Source organism: Haliotis asinina, chromosome 10, assembly GCF_037392515.1.
Source record: "Haliotis asinina isolate JCU_RB_2024 chromosome 10, JCU_Hal_asi_v2, whole genome shotgun sequence".
NCBI lineage: Eukaryota > Metazoa > Mollusca > Gastropoda > Lepetellida > Haliotidae > Haliotis > Haliotis asinina.
Window position 1 is genome coordinate 57290436 of NC_090289.1, and position 21925 is coordinate 57312360.

General features: G+C 41.4%; 1 protein-coding gene across 1 annotated transcript in view; it reads right to left on the reverse strand.

Moving 5' to 3' along the window:
- The window catches only part of LOC137297968 (probable G-protein coupled receptor 139), a 73920-nt gene extending 57156 nt beyond the window's left edge, over window positions 1–16764 (reverse strand). The window contains exon 1 of the mRNA XM_067829974.1: window positions 16584–16764. The gene's annotated coding sequence lies outside the window, so the exon portion shown is untranslated. The remainder of the gene's footprint in view (window positions 1–16583) is intronic.
- Between the last annotated feature and the right edge of the window lie 5161 nt (window positions 16765–21925).

The window sequence follows — 21925 nt, forward strand, 5'->3', positions numbered from 1 at the left end:
CATGAACAACCACGAGAAATACTGTCGCACGTGGACTGCCCATACATTCTGACATTTGTTATGATATGCTACGTTGACACAAATCATTACATCAGAAGACAAAAGACCGCTGAGCCAGAAAACAAGTAATAAAACTGGTCTATAAATTTCTTTGATGTTGAAGATTCATGCATGTTTATATCTGCGTTGCCGACACCAGCAGATATAACTCCACCAGCGGCGACAAACGACATGGTTGTAAATGGGTCTTCTGTGTGTGCTGCTCAGTAATCCAACAAGACCTGGGACGTCCAATTAGCTCACGGAGTATTCGCTATGATGAATTCTTGCCTATGCACTTTGACAGTAGGAAAGCCTAGAATAAACGCGAATGTATCTAAAATGTCTTCATTTCCATATAGATAACTTTACAAAGTTAGTTTTCGGTCTAGACGAGTTCAATCGTGTTATTATTTGGCCTATGGTGATGTGTTATCTGTTACACATTATAAACTATGGATGTCCAGCTGTTTGTAGAGGCGTTCATTATCCACTTCTTCCACTTCAGCAAACTCGGAATAAAACATTTCTCACGATAGTAATTTTATCATTCATATTATTTTGTTCATGAGGGGTTAATGAGTTCCATGAATAGGGAGGATTAAAATATCACTGTCAATGGAAGATCACCTTGAATCCTAGGATTGTGTATCAAACCCGAACGCTACAATGGGAAATCATGTTTTACTATGTACAATCTACGAATGCCAAATGACGTATGGTGAGGGGAGGCGAATGTTTTACTTCATGTTTGATCATGCCTAAGTCAACTGTAAACATGAAAAGTCAGTACCTCTAGTTTTCGCTTACATGAGTTCTATAACATCCTATTTACGACCCAGTGAGTCAGTTGTAACGTCACTTGTAACATTATTCCAGTTATATCACAGCGTGCCAGTAAGGTGTGAGGGGACACATGACTGTCTCAGGCGTTTGCCAGATTGGTGAAACCAGTGGGCGCGAGTATGGTGTAGAGAAACATAATCACGGCGAACCAGGATTCGAACTAATAATCACAGATTCCTGGCAAACCTAACTGCACACCTCTACACAGCGAATTGTGACTACTGGTCTACTGGTCCATCCGCATCCCATTGCCATTGCTGATGAGACAAGAATATTTCCCTCGTATAACTGATGCGAATGGAACAAACATTTATTAAACACTGACAGGACATTTCTGACCACGACCAACACAAACATGTTCCACATAAAGAACTACTTTGCAACAATACTTTGAGGTACACGGAACACTAAGTTCTCTTACAGCACCAAGGCATGTCCTCAGTAAATATGAGTCTAGGATGAGTGACGGATGGGTGACGGATGGGTGAGATCGTACGCCACTGTTAGCAGTAATCGGGTAGTATCACGGCTGGGATCCGTGGGATGAAATTGACGTCCGGTCAAAAGTCAGTTCGGATTATGACCGACCGTAACAGAGACACGAGTTTAACACAAACGCTTCACAAGCTACACAGGAGGATTTGTAGGGACTGTATGGTCAGCATAACGTCTTCGAAACGTGTTCCATAGGCAAGAGATTTGACAACTAACTCAGACGGTGTGAGGAGTTCCAGGCCTGTGAAGTGTGAAGATTCGCAGACCCAAGAAGTGTGATGAATTCCAAGTCTAAGCACTGTGAGGATTCCCAGGTCTAGGTTTTATAAGGAGGCCTTTGGACTGTGAGGGATCCCTGGTCCAGGCAGTACTAGTGTGATGGATCACAGGTCCAGGCAGTGTGAGGGGTCCCTGGTCCAGGCAGTGTGAGGGGTCACAGGTCCAGGCAGTGTGAGGGGTCACAGGCCCAGGCAGTGTGAGGGGTCACAGGTCCAGGCAGTGTGAGGGGTCACAGGCCCAGGCAGTGTGAGGGGTCACAGGCCCAGGCAGTGTGAGGGGTCACAGACTCAAGAATTATCTAGCTGCCGATGCGAGTACGTCGTCTTGCTCTCTAGACACGGACAGATAACGCCTCAAAGTGTCAGACACCTACCTCCAACGACCAAAGGAGGTAACAGTGATGTACATCCATTCTTCCATTACACGTTAACGTTCTGATAGTATTGCCCGGAGAAGTCTAACCTCAGCTTCAGCGGCCTGGGCCTAGACTGTCAAAGCTTTCTTAGCGCTAAGATAGTCTGTACGGCAATCGTAGCGTAGCGTTAAGAGAGCTTCGAAAAACTAGGCCCTGAATCTAACCTGTTGTCTTGATCATGTCAAACATGTCATCGGAATCGGACATACATTGAAATTGTTCGTAGTACGCAATCTCACAGTTCTTGCACTAATAAGGCCTAAACCATCGGACGCTGCGAGCTGTCCAAGTTTTGTCTTGTACGATTTGTAGAGGAACCAGACAGATATTAGCTTCCCAGCGTGAAGTTACTTGTGGAAATCCAGATAGTGGGTGTTCACTGACGTTGCCAGCCTGTTTGCACTCTTTCCATGAGAGATTGCTTGCTCTTCCAGTGAGCACCGAAATGCCTTGCAACAACTTGTACCGTTCCTGTTTGAAACATTCCAGTTTAACGCAAGAGCTCACTCTCATAGGCGTGACTTTGCCAGGATTGGCCATCAACAAGTTTGCTTTCCGCCCTTAAAACACTTAACAGATTTACTGTGCGTTTGAACTGACTAGGCTGCACGTGTGCCACATGCACATCGGATTTTCTGCTCATGCGATTTAATGCAATACCTGGGCTGCAGGTGCGATTTGAAGTTCATTGTATGCCGCCCATCAAAAGGTTTAGACTTACTAGTGTGGATGCAGCCACTTACTTCAGGCAACTATTTTCAACTAGATTTTACAAAACATTCTATACTGTTTGTAGGTCCTGTTTACACATGAACTGATGTACTGTAAAACAAATTCGTATTTAAAAATACTACTGTCATGCGTTCAACAAACAATGAAACTCAAATCTGTTACAAAAGTTACAAAAGCCGGCTGACTTTGTGTGTAACCATATATATGTACATAACATATAGCGACTGCTTTAAGGGAGGCTAATCCTTTAATGGTATCCCAACAAAGCGCTTCTAACTGGTATTCTGGCAATTCTATAAATGTAATGTTTGAAAGAATGCACAGGTTTGTAAACTAGCGTCCAAAAAGAAACGCCACCAAGTATGTTTTTGGTCTAAAACTTAAGCAAAAGTAACATAGTAACATTAAATGTTTTATTGTCAACAGACACTCCTTTAGCAACAGTATAAAATGGATTACAAGAAGAAAGCGACGCAGCTCGTGATATAATATCATATGAGGTGCATCATCCAGTATTCCTTCGCCAATGTATAATCGATTGGGAACTTTTACAACTTTCTGGGCAGCAATACAGGGTGTGGCAACCCCTGGCAGTGATGCAGGCCAGAATCCGGTACCTGAGTAGGTGAGTCTTCTGACATCTTGATTATGGATCCGACGCCATTCTATTTGCACGGGTAGCTGTCAAAGCATTCCTTGTCAATGACTGATCTTGGCGTTTACGAATATGACGTCCCAGTTATTCCCAAAGGTGCTCAACTAGGGATGGATGTTGAAGAGCTGGAACTTGCGTTCGTCAATAAAGCCGTGCCAATTTACACTTATCAGAGGGGTACACAAAGTACGCAGTCCAGACTACCAGCTGTCCGACTTTCATTTTGGTGGAAGTCGCGGTGGCTTAGCGGGCTAGGCGGCTGACTTTGTGTGCTGGCGATTAGGTGCCTGACTCTGAGGGTGCGGGTTCCAATACCTGATGGGACTCAACCAAAAAGTACTAGAATGTGTACTTTACTATGAAAGTGAAATCCCAAATATGGCATATGTTGCACGTGATTTTTGTTTCATCTGTGGCCTGACTGATAAGTTGTTGTGCAAGAGTTTGACCAATTCAACGTCTGAAACATTTTGTTTTTGCCATTTATGTCGAGACTAGACTTCACCTTGTTGTGTCAATAAAACAGTAACTTATTTTGATCCTCTTGTCAGAGACAGAAACTTGCGATACACAGGTGTCATGCTGTGGGCGGACTGGTGTGAAGTCTTTTTCAGTGCATAACTTTGCTTTGTAACATTTCAAAACACTAATATTCCAGACAGGTTGTGGAAATAGAGCATGTTTCCATGTAGTCTTTTTAAGGCATGAACAAACCATCAAAATCAACAGCATCACATTTTATTGACTGGAAACATCTTTATGAAACCATATTGTAAGGGAAGTATATTCTTATTTATCTTGATCGTTGGATTAAAGAATAAAGGAAATCCTCAGAGGATTCCAGGGAAATTTTACTTCCTTACTCATTGAAGCATTGGAGACCTCCTTTCCCAGAAAGACATTTCCACCTGTCTGTGACAGTGTCGTAATGACGTCAGTTCCCAAGTTCCAAAAAATCAATCTTTTTTCAGCAGCTTGCATCAAAATATGTTATCGTTCAATATTGTGCTTAAAAATTCAAAGGGTTCTCTGAAATAATGAAAAAAATACTACATTACAACGTTTTAGTTGAGTTACATATTTTTCAGACAAAAAATTTAAATAGTACAGTATACGTTATGACATTACATATCTTCATCTGATATAGCTTGCGGGACGATAGAGGTAACATACCAATATACGCTCATGATTCAGTTGTGGTTAGTTGCCTCGAGTTGTGAAACATAATAATTATAACACGAATCAGTTTTATATGGTGATATGAGCGAGTCAGATCTTATTGTCACGGGTGTCCTCTTGGCTGAGGTTAGTGCTAACGAGTCATCACAAACGTCCACCCACACTAATCGAAAGCGTCCACCCACAGTCATCGCAAATGTCCACCCGCACGCATCTCAAACTGCAAAACGAGAGGTGTCATTACACATCTTATCCCCACAGTACTTTCCATTTTTCCTTTTCACTAAAGACTGTGAGTTTAGTTTTACGCCGCACTCAGCAATATTCAGGGTTTATGTCTATACATAACCGAATCTGGACCTGACAGTCCAGTGATCAACATGCGCATCGACAAGCATGTGTTACTAAACATCAATTCCCAGATTTTCAAGATTCAATATTCCCAGATTACTATCAAGGAAGTATAGTGAACGGGAACAGAAAACATAACAACAACAAGAACAACAGCGACAACCCCACCACCCGCTACGCGGTGTTCATCGGGTACATATTTAAAATATGTCGCAACACCAGAATAATGAGCTGCATGTGGACGTTTTCATATCAGCTCTCTACTTGAGTTCGATTCGTGTGGAACATTGGCCTGTGACGCCCTGGTGTCAGTAGGGAATATTTTGGGTTATCGTAAACCTGTTTGAAACATTTCCCCTGCATGAATGGTACGTGTGATCCATCTTGCTAATACATTTCAAGATGTTCACTAAATACTAGCGACAAAACCCGTTCCACAGTCATAACTCGATCATACAAGTGCTACTATCATGAACAGATATTTGTAGCAACTCTTGTAAACTGGTCTGAATCAGACAATCCAATGATGCACCGGTTCCGTTCGTCTCTATCAGTTATTCCGGATGTATTAAAGCGCGCACATACATATGCGTGTTCTTACATATATTATGTAGTTAATGTCGTAAACATAAGCCATTTATTTAAAAAAAATATATACATGTATAACATTCAATATGTTATATCAAATCAAATAACATTTCAATATCCATTTGCGTACGAAAGTGCATATCAGTGTTATCTATCACTCTCTTCCAGTCATGTATTTCTATATTTATACGTTGAAAATATATTGTAATCATTAGATGTTATTTGACTTAGCGGAGCAAATCTTATGTGGAATAAGGTCAACACTCCGAATCTGCCTACTCAGCACCTATCGCTATTGTCCCTACTCACTTCCAGTGTCCTTTGGTCATTCATTATAACCAGTTGAAGGAGCGCGCCTTTATTAACATCATTAACTATTTGCATATTCTATTTCTACTGTTTTCATGAATTGTATCAACATGCTCATTCTGTAAGTATCAACATGCTCATTTCGTAACGTGTAGATCGTTACGATTTTCTAATACGACACACCAATTAACTTTACTAGCAAGCCATGGACGGTTGTATCTTTCCAGGGAAGTCCCTCGTTACGAAAGTACTTCTTACGAAATTTAAACGTAAATTGCACCCAGCGAGATGGGAATTATCTGAAGGATGCTTTTGACCTTTCACACCTCGTTGCTGAAAACATGTGTTAATACTCAAGCAGATCTAATTTAGGGGAGTGCTAAAATTATTAAATTCTCTGTTAATTTCTTCCACTCGCCGACATGGGTCGTTGAGGAAGTGTTATGTTTTGTTTTTGTTAGCGCAGCGCATGTGTCTGAGACAGGCAGTGGCGAGGGCAGTGTTATTGACACGAAGGTCATGACCTTAGTATTCGGAGATTAACATGCCTCGTAGAGAATCGTACATCTCTTGTTGTACGGTTAGCCCGTCTGTTGTGGTGCTAAAACCTCTGCATAACGTGTATCTTGGTGTGACAGATAGAGCAATACATTCAGAAACCATAGCTACATGGATATGTTATTGCGTTGTAATGTTTCCTGAATGGCTTTGCCTGACACATAGTTCTTTGAAGACGTCAATAAAATAAATTCTGACTTATATCATAACCTCTTCACCTGCGTCGTTCCCAAATGACCCAATTCGTGATAAAGTCCAAGACAGGTTTTCTATTGCGGCTTTGCATTAACATTCACATAAAAGACTCTATAAATATACTGTAGGTTGATAGTATGGATTCCAGTTTAATGATCAGTTTGATTAATTTGCAGTTCAAGTTTCCCTTTTTTATCCATTTCAACGCCATATTGTACTTCAAAGCTCAGCGGTACAACTCGCTTGTTGACTAAGAGTTCCTAGACCTGTAGAAATCTCTACTGAAAGAAGGGTCGAAGTTCAAAGCATGTCCTGTATGTGGTGAAAACATACGAACACATCCTGCCTTGCCTGTGGCACCCGTTGCAACCGCATGAAGGGGAATCTGAATTAATCAACCGTTAAAGCCAGGGAACACATATTCCCCAGTGGGGTATTGGCCATCAAATAGTTTTGGCCAAGTCATCGCATTTAAGCTGGGTCTAGTCTGGTGATCGGCAATGTTACAGGGAGACGCATCGCAGCTTTTATGTTGGATGTTACTAGGACGGGGAGGTATTCACTCCAAATCGAAACCAACGACATTACTAAACAGTAGACACGTCGGCAGGAAAACGTACTGTTGGTTTATTGACAAGAGCAATACAAATCGGTCAGAGTCTGAGTACACAGCAGATAGTGACCCGGTGTTTGGTTTATGGGCGAAAGGTTACATTAGATGGTGAGGCGGCTTCAGTGACAGTTGTATCCATACGCATAGGTGTGTTCAAGAAATGTCGTATTCCGACATTTTGCAGAGAGGTTTTTAGACACGTGTCTATTTCATAAGCCACATTTTCACATCTGCATAGCCCTTTCAGTCTAATATGTGTTCATTCTGTGCGTTGTTAGTGTACGTGCATGTGGTTAGTGGCGGTCAGTGGAATTATCTAAACGCATTTCGGCCTCTTCAAATGTTATTACTTGAACTATCATAACATGGCCGTCTGTGTTAGAAGTGGGAGCATTACGAGTCGATGTTTCCGTGAGCTGGTGAGGCTAAACCTTTATCACATGTTGGTTGCAGGCGTCATTAGTGATAGTCATATTTACTGGGCAGTATGATAACTGTAAACAGACCAACCGAACACCCAAGCAGTGTAGTACGAGAGGGGAGAAAATTCACTTTCAGATATGGCTGTGAATGCGTTTGTTTGGATCCTCCTGTGTCGTATAACACTTCACACAGAAGCCTATGTAGCCGCGTGTGTTGTATACAATTACGTGTTTATGGGTAACGGTGTATTGTTTAACGTCCCGAACGCTATCCCAGCTACCAGAAGTAGCCTGTATAGTCAGGTTGAATAAGTCAATCCAGAATTATGAGCAAATGATCTATCAAACCCCATAAACGAAGAATCAAACCCGCATATTCGGAGTGATGAGCGAACGCTTACTTCCCCACTCATGTAATGCTCTTCCTCTCATTGGACAGTGCTGTAGGGAAGTAATTACACCTGCTGTCGTCTACACTCTCCCGTGTTATTGGTTCCTGACATCACGATGCCACAAAGCTGATGATCCATCCAGTTGTGTTGTGAATGGAAAGAGGCTAGCAAGACAGCCAGTCCAAAAATACATGCGGAGGATCATGTAAAAAAATAATATCAGTTACATTTTAAGTCCTTTTCCGAATAAATACGGTCTGTTATAAGCTCGCTATCCGATTGTCAAGTTCATTAGTCGACGGTTTTTACTAATGTATCATGTCCTAGTGCGTCTCACAGAAACGTGGTTTATTGAAAGACATGATGGATTATCAAGGTTCCCAAACCATTACGGTTATCATAAACAGTTAGGCTGCCTCTTAAGTTCAAATGTCGTGTTACAAATAACTTAAAAAGCTTTGTCACAAAAACACAGAGATTGATGCCAGTTGTGACGTAACACATGCTCAGTCCTGTGTTGCCATATAATAACCAGCAATTAAATCCAACCAACTGGCACAATTTGCGCACCTGATAAAAGTCATTACGACGTTGTTTTGTGTGATAGTTCTCGTAGTCACGACGCAGAATGTGTACCTCGTGGAGCCGCACGCATGCAGAAAGCGCACATGGAATGGCTATTAGAATAAATGAATGGTCCAGAGTGATACTACCTATCCTTCTACACATGCTGGTAATTTAATTCTTTTGGTGATTTGTGTTGCGTAGCCTGCGAATGATGTCTTTCGTCAAGTGCAGGCAATACGTTTTTATTTCCTGAAGCGAAACATGCAAGAGTAAGGGATAATTGATCAGAGATAATGTTCCTTTTGACATTTTTATGTAATCAACGACGCGATATTAGCCTTGAAAAAAGGACTGTAATGTTTATACCAGAACATTCTAGTCGATCTACGGCTTGACATTATGTTAGCGCTCTTTGAAGAGGAAATGCCAGAATATAATTTCACGTTCAGCATTCAACCGAAAGACTGCTCAATCGAGTGTTATTCAATTAACGCGGCTGACCAACATTTGTTAAACCGGCCACTGTATGTGATAGGGTTTATGTTGACAGTCCTTTGATGAATAGACCGATTTTTCATTCGCTTCAAGTACCGTGTTTAACAGTTTGAGGCGGCACGAAACTACAGCTTCAAATAAAACACTTCTCCTGGGATAGAAACTTAGAGTCACCAGTGATGTAATATACGGTATGTACAATGTCCTGCCTCAGTCTTCGGTCAATAATCTGACTACAATCCGACAGCTTTAGGTCTGGTACAACAGAATCGAACGTGACGGTATGCTCACCGTTGTCCAAATACCAAAGTTTCATACTCTGAAACATTTAGGGAACTCATAGTAAGGTAACAAACAAAGTCCTATTGAGATGTTCGTCGTGAATCAGTGAGGCTCGGAGCACGGATGATAAGGTAACGGGAAAGGGTTTCACGACATGCTCCAGGTTATCATGTGTGTATATGAAAGAAAACCAGGTTCTATGGATACTCAACTTCACTGCAATAAGTGCGATGGAATCGGGCAACTGGTAGTCTAGACCACGGACTTTGTGATAAGTGTAAACTGTCACGGCTACCACGGCCTTCAGCTACGAGTACCTACAGTGGTCAAATGTACCATATGTTATAAGTGAGATGACACATTGTTAGTAAAGTACAGGTTCTAGTACTTTTGGGGCTGAATTCCATCCGGGATCCAAACCCACACTCTTTAGTGAGAAAGCGAAATCCAAAATATAACATATGTTACATTCCCTAAAAGACATTGCATATTCACATGTGTCACAGGACTCATATTTATCATGTGAATCGAGAATGTCATAGGATGCATGCACCAGGTTAGTGTTACGATAATTCCAACTGTGCTCAGCTGACCCACGTGTAGAGCCAGTCCTCTACAGCGACCACGACTTCCGCAGTCCATGTGTTCCCGTAGCGTCTAGCAGACCAGGCACTTACCTAAGTAAGTGGGAACAACCAGTGCCCTCAGTGACAGTACGTATATAAGGGGCAACGGACATTGTTCATTTAACACTTATAAAAAAATAAAAAGCTTCAGTTTGCATCACAAATACCAGTCATCTCTCAGTTGAATAATTAACACTCAACAAAGAAACAACCGATGAGTGGTTGACATGTCGCCGGAAAATGCTTCCAATTGGATATCTCGAAATAGGTCCCTTTCATGTTGCCTTGTAGAAATATCCCTCGACATTTCCTTCTTCTAAATAGCATATAATGGGGGCTGGATTGAATGTACTATCAAAGACCAACTTATCACTGGATTCAGTTTGACAGTGTAGCCAGAAGGTCATCGCGACAGAAACATCAAGTAACAACTGTACCATCTAATCTCATTAGACTGCGCGAGCGCTATCGTCAGAAGATCACTCACTTCTTTCAGTGCCCAACTGCGTGTTTTGTGGAATCCTCCAGCGAACTAAGCACAAGGTTTGCTCATCAGTGTTCTGGTGCATTAAACTAAGCAAATCATTGCAAGAACAAGTGTCTATGCACTAACGTTTAACACTTGTAAGACAAGAGGGTGCACGTGGAATATGAATATGCTCTACATTTAATAAAGGCCCATTCATTTAAAGCGGCGTAGTAGTTCATCTCTGGAAAGTAATCGTGGCTGTTGCGGAACATTTGTAAAAGGTAGAAGAGGGGGTTTAAACATCGGGTTTCGAGTTTGACGCTCTGCAGACACGCAGAAATAACAAATCATTGCGACAGTAGAAGGAAGGGTAGATGATGATAAAACCACATTCCAAGACCTGGAAGCATGCGATACGATCATGAGTAATGATAGCCTATTAACTTGGGGTTGATTATGTGCTCCGACACATCTGTGTTACATTGCTGTTTATCACACTGTAAACTAATGATTGAATCTCTATAGTTACCAACACGGATAGCGCTATGTAACGTATTTCTCGGGAAGTTTTATTCATCAAGACTTTTTACATGTCGGAATTCATATTACGCTACTCTATAACAACAGCTTCCAGTAATGTGTATAGTGGGGAATAGATCATGTTACACCGAGTCACTTATGATTCAATTACAATTGTTTTAAAAAATGTTTCTACTAATGCATTTATTACACAAAACGGTACTTTCACTAATCACTGGCCACATTCAACAAATCCTTCACACTGATAACTTCATAAACCCGCATGAGAGATAACTAACGGGACGAGGTGTTTAACCTATCTGGCTTGTTTACTGCATGCTGCTGTGGCCACATTGCGTAGATTGATGACAAAGATGTCAATTACATGATTGCCTGTTCCAGGATCAACGTTCCTGAGCAGTGAGATCGTTTCCAAATGTTGCTGGTCAGTCGGGAAAACTCCTGAGCTAGGAGATCCTTTCCAAATGTTGCTGATCGGTCGGGGTAGCTCCTGAGCAGTGAGATTGTTTCCAAATGTTGCTGTTCAGTCGCGATAGCTTCTGAGCAGTGAGATTGTATCCAAATGTTGCTGGTCTGTCGGGATAGCTCCTGAGCTAGGAGATTGTTTCCAAATGTTGCTGTTCAGTCTCGATAGCTTCTGAGCAGTGAGATCGTTTCCAGATGTTGCTGGTCAGTCGGGATAGCTCCTGAGCTAGGAGATCCTTTCCAAATGTTGCTGATCGGTCGGGGTAGCTCCTGAGCAGTGAGACTGTTTCCAAATGTTGCTGGTCTGTCGGGATAGCTCCTGAGCTAGGAGATTGTTTCCAAATGTTGCTGTTCAGTCTCGATAGCTTCTGAGCAGTGAGATCGTTTCCAGATGTTGCTGGTCAGTTGGGATAGCTCCTGAGCAGTGAGATCGTTTTCAGATGTTGCTGGTCAGTCGGGATATCCCCTGAGCTCTCAGATTGTTTCCAAATACCTATGCCTGACAGTTACTACCAACATACCGACCGACACACGAAATTAAAATGTAGCATCTAAGTGAAAGTGCACAAAAAAACAGATGAGAATGAGATGTTGTCGGCATGAAATGGGTGTCTTCATTAAGCTGATAATATCATAAACAGTTTTACCAGGCTTTAATCTTGAATGATTTAAAAGTGTATTATAACTTAACAATTCTATGAGTATGATATATTGATAAAGCAGCCATTAATACTCACTAGCTATATCTCTATCATTCACTATATCCTATAACTGTGGAGATTTACTGGCCCGACTGGACCTTAACAAGCAACGGGCTTGTAGACCAGTGGTTATTTCGCACACTCTTTCTGAGTGACCTGTGACATAGTAAACAATCAAAACGTCGTTGCCAGGCACAACATCAGTTTGTAACACGATCACAACAGGGATTTGCTTTTGAATAAGGTTTCACGCAAACGCTCGGTATGATCAGTATTTGGGTGTGGTTCATAAACACGTGCCCAGATATAGTCGGTATTGCACAATCGCCAAAGCCGTTAGTAGAGATGTCCTGTGCATGGTTCTGTATATTCGAATTCTAGAGACACATTGAGGGATCCTGTAACGAACACACATCTTAAGTGCTCTAAATGAACAGGGTATGAACAGGGTATCAGGTAGTCTAAACTGTTTGTCCACCCGATTGGAACCACTGCAATCAGTAGTGAAACAAGACTCGAGTGATGTCGATCAACAGTGGTGTATAGCACCTACCTACTGCAGCCGAGGGGGTATTATCTTCATAGCCACGGTAAACATGCTAGTAATGCTCCGGATATCATCTTCAGGGTGTACATGTAGAATGTATTCCTCCCTTTCATGTATACAAATGCTTAAGGGCTATTAGGAAGCACAATGTACGTTTATGTTCATATTACTCACAAGAAATAGAAGTATTGAAAACTCGGTAAATGAATGGATGATAAAGTACCCAGCTGTATGACAACATGGATGATTTTCTAGTTATCAATTTCCCCTTCGTGTCGAGCGATATAACACCAGCATGAGCCTATTGTGTGTACACATCACAACGCCTGAGCTCTCACCGAACATAGGCCCCAAGTTTCCAGCCGGATTTACGGCGAGGTCCCGTGTCGTCGGATGTTAAACCGCATCGCCATGTAGCTGGAATATTGTCGATAGCGCTGTTAAACAACAACTAACGTTTACACACCAGTTCCTCTATTGTGTCTTCAGTTTCAGGTGTTTAAGTACTCTGGCGATTGTAAATATAAAAATTATCGGGACCATAATTTTTTTAAAGACATTATTTGCTTAGAACTCAGGATTTCCCTCCAGGCTTCCCTTGAAAGTCCTGGTCAAGCCAGTCAATGAATTTTATGACAGGATATCAGAGGCATTTGATAAAAATAGAAGACCTCTCACTAAAATGAGCGTTGCAATTCCATACTACAACTTTCAAGTCATGTGTCTCTTACACCGGCACTTTGTATTGATAGCTGGGATGGTCATGAGTGATGTTAGGGCTGACGTCAAATCGCCGTGTCACAATATTGTTGATCGTTGCCTGTGATACTGATCGCTGAATCATCTTGTAGCCGACAGGCCGACGTCGGGAGGCATGCGTTAGACAACAGATGTCTAACTAAATTCATCTTGCATGCAAGTAGCGGATGTTTTGTTGTGGCAGGTTCATATCAACATCTTATGCCTTGACTCTCTAGTCACATAATTGCCCTAACTATTAATCCTAACAGAATATATCTTTTCATCAGATACCCATTAGATCCTCTGGCGTTGACCCGTTGACGTTTACTCTGAGTGTTGACGTAAAACGTACTCCTAGTCCCTACTCCAAAATAGGGACCTGAATATTGCTAATACATTACATTGTACCTGCCATGATGATACATGTGTGTCTGAGATCATTAGGGGCACATGTGTTTCTGAAATACTCTGACAGTTACAAGGTTTGAAGGATATCTGCATGTCCAATGCGTTCTATACTGAGCGGCAACCGGTGACCAACTCAGTCTCCACATGAACTAGCCTCGATATGTGTATATAGAATATCTAACCCCTTGACTATAAAATATGTTATAATTCCTGAAATATGTCAGTTACATTGCACTTAAAGCGGTTGTTCCGCCCGCTATCGCCTTCATTTGTTCATTTGTCTGTTTCTATGGAGACATCCATGTACACACAGACATGGAGGAGCCTTGCCTCACCATTGAACACCAAGACGGGTCCGATTTGAGAGATGTGTAACCTGTACATTACAATTTTCAACCTAAACCACCAAAAAATAGAATTTAATCCGAAAACGCAAGGTCATATCCAAGGTCATAGATCATAAATGGTGTAGGCAGTTCCCCGGAGGGTTGAAGCTACCATTATTTTGTCCCCGTTTGCAAAGTCTAAGATGTCTATTGTCAATGCCCCCTCGTTAGGTCGAACCCTAACTCAAACATAAATGTGAATATGACTTATAACCCTATCCTACATTAAATGTGATAACGCGATCTGTTTGCAAAAGTCGTTCCTCACCTCAGTCAGTGACAGTAGATGGCGATGGCGAATGTCAAAGGGCAAACCTATAAGATCAGTAAACTGTCATACTAAAAATATTAATTCAGATATGTCAAAGAGATGTATAGGTTTACATGGTCTCTTTACTTCATGTAGTGTGATCATGAATATGTAAATAAGCCGGATGGTTACTCCACAAGTGTCTATGCAAACAGCGTAACCCCACGTGTGCCATTACCATCATGTAATGGCTAATCATGGTCTTCTTACTTTATTTAGTTGAGGATTTTAAGTCAGTGAAAAAAGGCCGAGCATCCCCTAGAGATAGGCCTAAGCATGATGGAAGACCTGTTATTTTCATGCTAAACTTCATTTTGTTATTTCTTCAATCTGCCGTTGCAAATTGCATTTACACAAAGTTCAAATGTAAGACTACCGCACTGGACGATAGCGGCGTCTTGACAATTTCCCATCAAAACCAAAATTGGTTGAACTCTACTTCACTGCGGAAAGGTTAATGGCCATACAACTGTCTTCAGTAAGTATTGGAGTGAGTGAGAAAGACAGTGAATGTTGGAATGGCTTTGAACAGTATTGTAAGAATATCATGGACTGTTGGAATGGCTTTGAACAGTATTGTAAAAATATCATGGGCTGTTGGAATGGCTTTGAACAGTATTGTAAAAATATCATGGGCTGTTGGAATGGCTTTGAACAGTATTGTAAAAATATCATGGGCTGTTGGAATGGCTTTGAACAGTATTGTAAAAATATCATGGGCTGTTGGAATGGCTTTGAACAGTATTGTAAGAATGTCATGGGCTGTTGAAAGGCTTTGAACAGTATTGTAAGAATATCATGGGCTGTTGGAGTGGCTTTGAACGGTGTTGTAAGAATATCATGGGCTGTTGGAGTGGGTTTAAACAGTATTGTAAGAATATCACGGGCTGTCATCTTAAAACAGGTGGGGAATCTGAAAATGGACATTTGTACATAAATGATTCGTTCGAATATTGTAAGCGTTATATTGATTAGCGTTAGAAGCATGGTCGAAGCATATGGGATAATCACCCTAGACCTTTCTTGTGTGTAACTGACAGACATTTACAACATGTCATCAGCTGTTGTTATCTGTCACAGAATACGTAATGATGACCAGCCACAAGGTACGAACGCTTCTAACACAAATGAGTCAAGGTCAAGTCAGTCAATGTCAGTACGGAAGAACTCATAAACTCAATAATCAAGGCAATGGGTTAGTAACTATGTTGAAAGAATTCAGCAAGTATTTGAGTAAACACTTCGATACTTCGATAAACTTCGATGAACGATGATCACACCCCTTGCTCCTCATGCTAACAACAGTGCATATGTCATTGTGTCAATATCATATGTGAATCAAACTGTAGATCGGTTCCTGAGTGAACACATCATAAGGTAGTCACAGATTATGGCCAAAGAGATCATAGGACAGAATGTTTTATGAAAAAAAAATAATAAGCATTTTGTATATAGCGTGTATATGTTCATATATCATACATGTTTGAAACGAAAACAGTTCTACATGTTTCAAACTTATCAAGCTGCATTCTATTCTACAGAGACAACGTCGTGACAACACTTTTTATGTGCTCTTTTGTTGGTATTTGTTTGGGAGTTGGCATTTGTTTTCACTGGTTTCATTTTTTCGCATTTGTCAAGTAACGATAAAATAATCTGCAGGGGTTAAATATGAATTCTGTGTGATCGTTTTCAGAAATACTTTATTTGGGTTCCTTATTTATATCAGTCTGGAAGATGGTACAACATTGTTTTGTTGCATTTAAGCAGTTCTTATTTTAATGAAGTCAGCGAATTTGAGTGACATGTATTTGTACTCGACTCATTTGCTCTCTGAAACCGCCTTTCATAGTAAACAGACAATGTGTAGATTACTTTGATAAGGTTATAATTGATTAAATAGGTGCATGTTTTCATCCTTACCTGACAGCACAAATATCACAGAAGTCGGCGAATAAGCATGAAGAGTGATCCTTACCTGCCGATTAGATACAGGCGATAAACAAGCGTTCAGCTTCACAGGTAAACAGGTATGCCACCCTTCGCCAGGTCAGGTACATGGTGATTGCTCTCTCCCCCAATACACGACATCGGATGCAGCTATCCAATCAACTTGTAGAGGATCAAATCAATCTTGAGTGACTGGGGAAATCGCTTGTTCTCACACTGTTCCTCTCGACGCTATCGTTGTTGAGGGAAAGTCTCGCCGATAGAACCTGTGCCGTTGCCGTTAAGTCTTGCTACTTTCAGTTCGGATATTAGATGGGAAGTGTTGGCATTAGCCCGCCCACTCAAGGCCGAAGAAGCGATTGGCAGGAGCTCCAGTGCTCTGATTGACATATTGGCTTTTATTTTACAACGAAGCCAAAATCTATTTAGTTATTATGCGTATGGCATGTGAAGTCACAGAAAAGACGAAAGTTGTTGCAGAATGTTCCGTGGTTGCACATGCACGTATATCACGACCGAGGCAACTTTCAGCGTATACTTTCAGGCTACTGGCAGCGTTCGGGACCATTGGTGTAGAGCATAACTGACACTGTCTGAAGTTAGAACCAGTGGATCAGGAACTTCTGCCATGGATAGGGTTCAAAATAGATGCGAATGCAGTCTGTTTGGGCAGTCGTTAAGGGGCTCAATCCCCGACACCTTGCAGTGAATGAAGGTTGAATATGAGGGGAAGATAGAGTAGGGGCGTAGAGGAAAGGGATGTGGGCGTTTGCTCAGCGAGAACATCAATAATAGGTTAATCTTTTAGTGGTAACGTCTATGATTGGGTTCTTATTTGTGGGATCATAGACCTCCACGTTCATTATTGTGAGACTACGGAAGGTAGTATTGTAATTATTCGCGAGAGCATGGATGGTAGTGATGGTATCAATTGGTTAACATGGATGGTAGTATTGAAATCACTGGAAAAACATGAGTGGTTTGCGTTGTCTATTGTGAAAGCATATATGGTAGTGGTGGAATTCATTGTGAGAACATGGATGGTAGTGCTGGTATTTATTGTGAGACGAACGGATGGTAGTGCTGTAATATATTGTGAACGCGTGGGTGGTAGTTGTATTGCTTATTGTGTGAGAATGGGTGATGTTTGCATAGTTTGGAGAGATCATGGCATTGTTGTTATTGTTTAGCGGGAACGGTAGGGTATATGTACAGTCTTGAGCGGTCAATGGATGCATTAATGAGGAGCTGGTTATCGCCTGGTAAGATCAATGACAAAGAGAGGTTGCATATAACCGAGGCCGACGATATCGCTTTGAGGAAGTCTTCGTGAGAGGATTACCTTAAACAGACCAACAATGAAAAGTAATTTATAGCTTAGTGTGATCGAGATAGAGAGAGTTTTATCTCTGTTGAGGAGCGAGGATCAGAGGGGCGCTGTCGCGTTGTGTGGACATGGGGTTACCATAAAAACCGATCGTGCACGTTAGGGTCGATATCCGTGGTTCTGACAGGTGATGGGATAGCTGTTAGTAAGTAAAGCGTAGCGCTTTATATATAATATTGCACAGTATTGATAGCGAGAAAGTGAATGGGGAGTGTGGTATTGGGAAGTGAAAGCGTGTATGAGGGGTGCTGTTATCGGCAGGGTACGAACGAGTGAGTTGTACCAGTGAAGCGGGAGAGGATAATCTAGAAGAGAAAGCGTATATCAGGAGACTGTTATGTTTAGTGAAACATAAATGTTTCAGCTAAGCGGGAACGTACACGAGAGTGTTATTGTGAAGTGAGAGCATTATCCTCAGAGAGAGGTGTTATCCTTAATCGGATGATGTGTGACCGTAGTAGTGTTATGTGGTAGAAATGATTGTCGTTTGTATTGTGGATGGACGGAATCGTATGGCTATGTGCTCGAGGTAGATTTGGAGACGGAGCAACATTGAAGTTCCGCCGGTGGAGAGAACAGGTGGGTGTATGATATTCTGTACTCCACCTATCCAACAGCCACACAAACCAAGCATGAAAGTCCTACTGGCCTTATATCCATTTCAACCCAATGCACGTTCGTATTCCCATGTCGGCCAACTTGTGGGAACATCATTATCAATCGGGCGCATGCTAGCTAACAGCAAGTAAACTGATGCCAGATGAACTTGGACCAGATATTTTGAGTGCTATTTGTACTAGGAGCGAAAATAGAAAATATGTTATCAATATGCTTTCAAATCATTGCGATTGTACGACGTGTACAGTTGTACACTTGAGTAACAGCTTTCTTAGACACTATTGGGTCATTTCTTAGGAAGAAACAAACAACAAGAGGGAGGTAGGTGTCGAAGCTTTGACACAATGATGACCCAGTTCCATTTCAAAACTCGTTTTTAGGATTTAAATTATTTCATTGTACCCATCTTACTTTGTAATTACTCTCCATCAACCTATTCTTCATGCAAACGTGTGCACCCTGGTTACATATCATCAGGTTCATAAGCTGAGGAATCGCTGGGCACATTGAAAACAATAATGTTCCGATATTGAGCCCGTACAAGTCACCCCACACGGGTACAATGTGTGAAACCCACTTTTGGTGTCCGTCTGTAGTTCCGTTGCTGGAAAAGCGACGTCAAAACATACTCACTCACCCTACTCACTGTACAAACGGTTAATGGATTACTGACAGGTACTGTTATGTCAGGTATAGATCGAGCTGTTGTTTATGATATATGTGATGGCATTAGACTCGGGAACCCCAAGTGAGAGGTTATTTCGACCGGTCCACATTCGAATACATGACTGACAGAACAAGGTAGATGTGCAGAGACTGTGAATTAGGCAGTGATCAGTACGTATTATCGTCTTGACAGAATTGTCGATGAGAAGACATTATCGCGTCAGCAGCGCTCGCAGAGCATTACGAAGGCAGATATAATCTCCCAAACGCTTTCGGTATACTTCTATACATCAGTCGTCTTTAATAAGAACTGGATTTTTCGGTTCATCGATAATTTAATTATTTGATTAGGTACGCATGCTACGGATACCGATGTGCGGAGCCAGGCGGGCGGCAAATACTTCCATTTATCGAATGGAGAGCTTACCCTCTCCTGAACACCTGGTGTCAGAGCTGATATTCAGTGATTCGTTCATATAATGCTCACAGCTACCTAGCTGCATTTGGTCCGGGTTAAGGATTGGACGGGCCTTTCGCAGCATGAACAATAGAAGGCGTAGAAGGGTCTGTTACTGGCACAAGAGAAAGGATTAGAGGATCTTGTATCTATCAGAGGGGAAGTCTTAGAAGGGTCCGTTACACTGTGCAGGATGACATGGTTACTAGATGCGAAGGCTTTGGTAAATCCTGTTGCATGTATCTGGCAGTGGGAAATCTTGAGATGAACTGGTAAGTGTCAGTGACTCCGTCTGTTTAGTCATGCACAATTATCTGTGCACCGCATTAGTTTATGTGTATGGTAAGCCGAAGCCTCTATGTGTATATGAAAATGGATATTTAATTGTCTGTAAATGACGAACAAAAACTCAGAGCAAGTATAGCACCCATCAGATGTTTATTGTTCCATTCAGGTTTGTTCATTCAACATGACAGTTTGAAAAGCTATTTAATAATTTAAAAACACACATGTATACTTCACACGCTTAAGCTAAACAGTGTGATGCTTGCTTTAAGCTCTACTTGGCTGATATTGGCATAACTAGCACAGCTGCACAAACGGTTGCGGGATAAAGAAGAGCAGTGGGAGGGAGAAATATCCCTTTCTTTTCAATGAAGTGCACATCAGTTGGTCTATTACTGCAGAAGCAGATACATGTGTTACCCAGCAGTCTTCTGTTACCTGACGTTTAAAAAACTGAAACTGAAAGATGAATCCTAAAATGATTGGTACAGAGCTCAACAATGACATCAGACAATGCCATATGACAGGTGATATTCAAGCTGTTTGATAGTACTGTTAAATCTGGGTTATTATATCGATCTAGAATCTTGGGATATGAAGAGAGCAAATCGGTTGAATTAATTGATATAGCGTTTGCGAGTGTGTTCTTGGTGCATGTTTGTAGCAATGGAGTTTTAACACATTGCAGAAAATTAAATATGTATGTTTATTATTATGTCAGATGAATAATCTATTTTATATAAAGAATAAAATAATTGATTGTAACGAACTGCGTTGTTTGGTAATGTAAACCAATCGTCTCATTTGATTTACGTTAAAGAAATAGTAAAGTACACATTCTAGTACTTTTTCTGTTGAGTCCCATCCGGGATTCTAACCCGCACCCTCACCTAATCACCAACACACAAGGTCAGCCGCCTAACCCGCTCAGCCACCGCGACTTCCACAAAAAATGGAAGTCGGACAACTGGCAGTCTGGACTGCGTACTTAGTGTACGTATACCCCTCTGATGAGTGTAAATTGGCACGGCTCCCACGGCCGAAAGTTATGATTACACAATGACATGTAAAAAGTAGTCAAATGTAACATATGTTGTTTTTGGGATACTTTCTCAGTAAAGTGTGCTGATGATTAGGTGCCTGACACTGAGAGTGCGGGTTCGAATCCCGGACGAGACTGAACCAAAAAATACTAGAATTTGTACTTTACTAAGAAAATGTAATCCCAGATATGAGATATGCTACATGTGGCCACCTTTTAAATGACATTGTGTAATCATGTAACTCTTAGTGAAGTATATGCCTTTTTAGACACCATTTCATCCCTTTTCGGTGAAATATTAGAGTTGTGAACGCGCACATGTATTGTAAAATGTGTGAAGATCTTTTTGAGTGAAAATGCTATACATTTTTTTTGTTTGGATGAATCGCTTACAAAATAATTAGAATTAATTGTTCTAACTGCATCAAGGACGCATTTGCTTATCGGAAAAAGTTACATCATTAGCTATTTAATAAATGTGCTTTGTAAAGTTTCACCTTATCCACACAATTGTACTCTTGTCTGTTCATATAATTGTGCAGACGGCCGATGGCCTATAAACCAATATAAAATGATTGAAATGAACCCACTCTCACCGATCTTCGTACCTGTGCTGAATATACTATTGACCTTATCTACAGACATCTGTGGATAACGATTTAGTGTCGCAAACACAGACATCCACCTAGCTGTATGATAAGGGGTCGACAGCAACGTTCAAATCGCCAAGCTTTCCTTGAGTCGAGCAATATTTCAGCAGCCCAATCTTTCAATTTGGAATAAAAAGGAATAGTGAGTCTTTCCATTTTTTCACTGCCGGGATGTGTATTCCCGTACACATCAGACAAATATCAGTGGCCAGGTGACACCCGCGAACACCTGGCATCGCCACTATTTAAAGGCGATTCATGGGTA